Raw genomic sequence first — 6,000 nt, forward strand, 5'->3', positions numbered from 1 at the left:
TGTCCATTTTCAAGAAAGGAAGTATTTTTAAGCTTAAAAAATATTCTGTTGACTGATTACGTTTCAGCATTTTAGTTGGATGCTGCTGCCTTGAAATATACTTATAGCAGAGATTTAAAAACAATTCTTTGTGATCCTATGAGTCAAAAAGGTTCAGTAACTCTTGTATGTTATAGATGCAATTTAATTTTTATTCTATTTCAAGCAATTAGTTTAATTTTACAAGCTTGGTGTATGTTATCTGTGGTTATTTTTAAAGACAAATCTGTTCACTCCCACAAATCCAGTTGCAAGCATGTGTATATGATGTACGTGTCTAGCACATCTTATCAGAGCTGCCCATTGGTCATTGGTGACTGACGGGAGGTGACAGGCTGTGTCTCTCCAGCTCCTGGTGCTCCCCAAGGCCATCCCCAGCAGACCCCCTGGGCAGGAACATCTGCCCTGTTCCTGCTTGGTGAGAATCCTTGGGGGTTGCCCGATGTGTAGAGCCGCCCATCCCACTGGCCCTTTCTGCCCAGCAAGGCTTTTTTAGCAAATAGGAGTCGCGGATCATTTGTCAGTGCCATGGGAAGAGGAGAGCCAGGTGTGTTGCTTGTGCTGTACCTTCTTCTGCCTCTGTGGTCCTCATCCATGCGAGGCCCTCCTAAGGAGAGGGAGGGAGATGGACCTGGCAGGCAGGACCTTTCTCCGAGGCTCTTGCTGGAGTCAAACCCAATCTTGTGCAACAATTTTTTTGACACGTGCTGCAACCTCTGATGCAGTCCAGAGTAAAACATTATGTTCTCATTAAGAGACTCATGGCCATGATTCTCACAACTAAACTACTATATGCCCAGACTTTGTGCTATGTACTGATCATGAAACCATACCAACCTGCCACCCAGAAGACTTTGCTCTTGGTCCTGCAGCTAATGTGTTAACTGGGAGCCATGTTAATCCCCAAGATGAAAACTCGCAGGTAGACAGGGAATGTCAGGAGAAGCCTCTCAGGCTGTGGCTCTTACAGTGAGATCTCAAATTAATTCTCCTCCATGTCAAGAGCATTTGGCCTTAGACACAAAAGAGACAGTCACATTTCATTGCAAATTCAGGTTTCAAAGCTTGTTTGCCCAGGTGCTCATTCAGTTGTCCTCAGTAGAAGAACCTCAGGCAACTCTGCACAGTGCAAAACAGAAATAAAGTCCTGCGTGCTTGCGCTGAGCGCTCCCCAGAGCACGGAGGCCTGATCTCAACCATTGCTGCCTGACCCTCTGCCCACGGGTGATTCCAGTAGGCAACCCTTGGCACAGAGTGTGTGCTCTGTTAAAGTGAAAAAGGAAACAGGAGTACATGGCAGGGTCAATTGGCATGGGCAAAGATGTGTCCAGAAGGTGAGTGGGGAGTAGATCCCTCCTCTGTCAGTCCAGTTTCCCCTTAAACTCCATTGAACTGTGGTTCTTGAGACTTATCAATGTGGAAATACCTAAAACATATTCCTTTCATTCCCCAGGGATGAACAAATACCTGCATGAGTGCTAAATGAGATCTACTGCAAACACAGACACAGTGATACAGACACATTACAGAAACAAAAACTAATGAATGTATTCCATACAACACACATTACTTTTTCAAGGTTACATCTGGTGAGCGCACCCAAAGTAGGGATGTTCTGACATGAGGAAGGCTGTTAATTAATGTGTGCTACAGACAGTTAATGCCTGGAATTATTTTCACAACGTTTGCTTGATTATTTTTTTTTTTCCTGGGCATCTAAACAGAAGGCTGAGGAGGAAGTGTGGAACAAGAGGTGACTTCCCAGCTGTGAGAAGATATAGGAGGTGAAATGTAGATGAATGTGCTTGGGGTCTGCAGAGATAAGGGGAAGGGATTTGCTTATGTCCACTGAGGAGGTGCACCATGACCCACCAAGCAGGCATGGCACTGGAGCCAGGACATGGCTGTGTCTTGGGGTGACCCGCTCGGTGATCTCGGTGAGACTTCAGTTCGTGTGGGTGCAGAGGGAGCATGTGCCAGGGATGAGTCCTTGAGCATGTCTCTGTCTAGACAAGTACCTGAGAAATACTTCAATAATCTTCAGATTTGCAGTGTCTTGGTTCTGAGTACGATGTCTAAAATCAGTTGTTAAGTTGAAAACAGGGCTTTAATTTCATCAACTGGTTTGTTTTTCCCATACGACAGGATGATGATGTTTACTCAGTTTTGTAAAACTGCTTTAAAAGCTTAGATAAAGGAAGCCTGTCCACGTGAAGTATTACAGCTACAGCATTGTCATCTCACTTCCACAGGTGTTTACTGAGACTGTTAGAAGTATCTGCTAAGTTTATGTGTAAGTGCAAGTCAAACAGCTAAGGAAACAAAGCACTTAAAAAAAAAAAAGATATCAGTGTGCACTACCACACTACTTTGACCAGAAGTGTCTCTTTACCATCTTCCCAAGACTGGAGTTCAGGGATGGATGAGATGAGGAGTGTGGTACCTTGGCAGGATCATGCGGGGCTGGAGGAATGATATATTGGGGCTGATGTAATTTGTGAGGGACATTGTTCAAATGCTGTAAGAAAGTGCTTACTTCCTGCCTCTAACTAGAGCTATCAGTATATCACTTTCAAAATGAGCAGTTTAAATTAAAAGCTAAACTAAAAGAAACCTGGCTGCATCTGGGACTTGTCAGAAGCCTCATTCAGATATGCTATTGTCACATTTTCCAAGAGCCTGAAGATGTGGAAGATAATTATCCCATCCCATAGACAAGTCTATTTGTTCCTTACACCACTAGCTTCTATGGCTGTGCAATTTGAGTCTATCTCTTTCTTCTGCTCATTTAAAGGGTACAACAGACTTATCAGGCAGCTGCTCTCCTTAAATTTCCTGTTTGCATATGCTGCAAACATAAACATTTTGTAAAGCGAAGTTTGTCTGGATTTCCCTAGTCCCAGATCACCTTATAAATCTGAAGATTGTGTGTTTCATTATGCCTCTTAAATTAACAAGTCTGTCACGCCAGTCACAGCCTGTAAGGAGAATTCGCCCCATCTGGTGAAGACAAATCTTCTGCAGCTTTTGCAGATGTTGCAGCAGGTCTGTCCCCTGGTGATCAGTGTAAGTGTAGAAGTCCCTCAGTTCCACACCAGAGATGACAGCAGTTCAGAGGCATTCCATGTCCCAGCAAGCCAGTGGGTAGCCAATAAACCTGCTACGCTGGGCTGTGAGCCTGGCCATCTCCTAGCTCCCTTCTCACTTGACAGACATGGTAAGTGTCTTAAGTTTGGTCGCACCTTAGGTACTTCATCAGACAGATGTTGTTTAGTTTTGGTTCTGTTCTAGCTTGTGCTCAGAAGGACAGGCATGAGCATGGCATGGGCTCTGTTGTGTCTTGGGGCCACTGGACTGTTGACATGCGTTTTGGTGGAAACTTACCCCATGTTGTGCAGCAGCACCTGCACATCCAGAACATCGATCTGGGGCACCTAAAATCACAGTGTCTAGACTGGGTCCTGAATTCTGATTCTGGCATACTTCATGGCGCTTTGAAAATAGACAGTCTTTGCTGTTCCACGTGCCACCTCCCCTCCTTTCTGCCGTTACCTCGTGTTTGGACTTGTGTCAGCACCAACCCATTGCATAGGACTTCCTGGAAGGAAACTGCTGTGTGGTGACTTCATGGTACAGCAATGATAAAGGATTTCCCCAAAACTCATTAAGCTTTTTATTTAGTATTTTCTTTACGTGGGTTAAAGCCTTTGTAATGAACAGTCTGTTTTCTCATAGCATCAGGTTAGAGGAACAGATTCTTTGTGTCAAAAATCTTGACGCTGACAAATATGAAATATTCTGCAGAGAAAAATCACTCATAAGCATATGAGCTGATGTAAATTTTGTTTTCTGATGGAGAATTTTCTTTCTGAATACACAGTCAGGTCCCAGCATCCCACATGTCCCCTGCAGAGTCTGGTAAAATAACCCTGAGAACATATGGCTAATCTGAATTATTGCAGGTCTCCTGGTGGGCTGATGCGAGGTGAGGGTGAGAGGCAGAGCACTGACCTCCCATCCTAATGCTGGCTGCTGCTTCCTATCAAATTGGCATGTCTTGGTCACTGGGCCTTGCACATCTGGTCCTTGCTAGGTCTTGTTTGGACCCTTTGTTAGCAGACAAGAAGCTCTACTGGTGGTTGGCTGTGGTCTAGCAGCCTGTACCACCAACTGCTGAACTGGCTCTAGGACAGCTGGATGGGGTGGTGGGTTCAGGCTTTGCTTTCCTGCTGCACACTGTCCAACTCCCAACAACTTGTTCTCTACAGAGAGTCCCAAGCGCTGCCTGGGGCACCTGGTCAGGACTGCTCTAATCCAGGTTGTTGGTAATAGCAGTCACTGGTATTTAGGCAATGGCTTTGGAGGATGTGTCTTCTGCCCACGGCGAGCCTGGGACATCAGAGTAGTGCCTGTTGTCGTAGCGCATTGTCACCGGGAGGTTGAGTGATTTGCAAAGGACCTGATGGAGACAGGGTGCCTGGTCGCTTAACCAGCTGCAGCCCCTCAAGTATTATCACAATAATCTTTACATTTAGGTAAAAGAAAATTGAAGATGCCCGTTTGTACTAGTGGTGAAGAAAATATAAATTTCAGGAGTGGAGGGAAGGGATTGCCTTTCTTTGCATTAATATAAGATGAAGATTAATTCTGCTAGTAGGATTCTGTCGTCTTGTCAGAATTCAGTGATTTTCCATTTTGGATCAGTGCAGTGCCAGAATGTAAATCCGATCGCCTTGTGTCTTTCAAAATAAAATCAAAAAGCCTTACTGATTGCTTATATGGGCAGCTAGCACACCTTAAGAAGTAAGAAAGGTTCAGACAGGAATATAATAAGGCCCAGGAAAGTGGCAGCATGAAAGGGATGACCTTTATTTGCAATCATAGCTGAGATTTACAGTTTATTACTGATAGCTTTTATAAAGAGCCATTCAGTTCAGAGGTGAGAGGTTTGTCATCTGGAAATGCAATTAACTTTAGCCTTATCCCAATCCCCCTGGTCTTAGTGTGAGAGCAGCACTTCAGCAATATCATGATTTTCCCTCTAATTTCTTTTTTTCCCTACTTTGGCATAAATGCAGGTACATGTTTTTTTGCTGCTATTATTTCATTATTATTAGATGCATCTTTGAATTTTTTATTAGATCCAACTTGATTTTTGAATGAGAAGATTTCAAAGAAGAGTGACATTTAAACCTGAGAAGAACTAAGATAACTCATGGAAGGGAATTGTGCTATATATGTCAAAAATTAATTACAGACATGGTGAATCTTAAAACAAAACAAAAAAACAGGGGGGGAAGGGGGAAGAAGAAACAGTTGCATTTTAAATAGCGATGATCATTGCTGTTCCACACACAAAGCCCATATACTGACACCCATCCTTGCACTTGCATGACTTCGCCTTGATGTTTGGTTATATGTGCTTATACATCAGCCAGATGCGGATACACCATACGTGCCTGCATATATGCACACCAAGGAACACGGCATGAACGAATGAAAGCAGTTTTGGTATCCCTGCTGTGTGCGTATAAGAAATCCCTAAAGGTCTATTTTTGTTTCACAGGTTCGCTTTTATGGCCCTCTCTTGTCTGTTAAGTCAGGTCTGTAGGAATTTAAGAGCCAGACACAAAAGCAAGAATTTAGTGCGCTTGGCCAGTTGGTTTAGGTTATTTGACATATAGCCTGGTATATTTTCCGCAGTAGGCTCTGCCAGACAGATCAGAGGAACCTGGCTGCGCCAGAGACGTTAACCCGGTGGAGTGAGGTCCTTCCCGCGGCCGGGGGCTGCTCACCCACTGCCCCGGCATGGCCCCCCCAGCCCCGCTGTGCCCCGTGCACCGGCCGAAGGGACTTCGGAAATTCCTACAGGCTCTGCTTACTCCTGGGTAAACTAGAGCAGAATAATTACTGCCACTGTGGTTTTCATCCCTGTTTTATTGTGGCTATTATTTTCATCAG

The sequence above is a fragment of the Charadrius vociferus genome, unplaced genomic scaffold, assembly GCF_000708025.1.
Source record: "Charadrius vociferus isolate BGI_N301 unplaced genomic scaffold, ASM70802v2 scaffold341, whole genome shotgun sequence".
In the NCBI taxonomy this organism is placed as follows: domain Eukaryota; kingdom Metazoa; phylum Chordata; class Aves; order Charadriiformes; family Charadriidae; genus Charadrius; species Charadrius vociferus.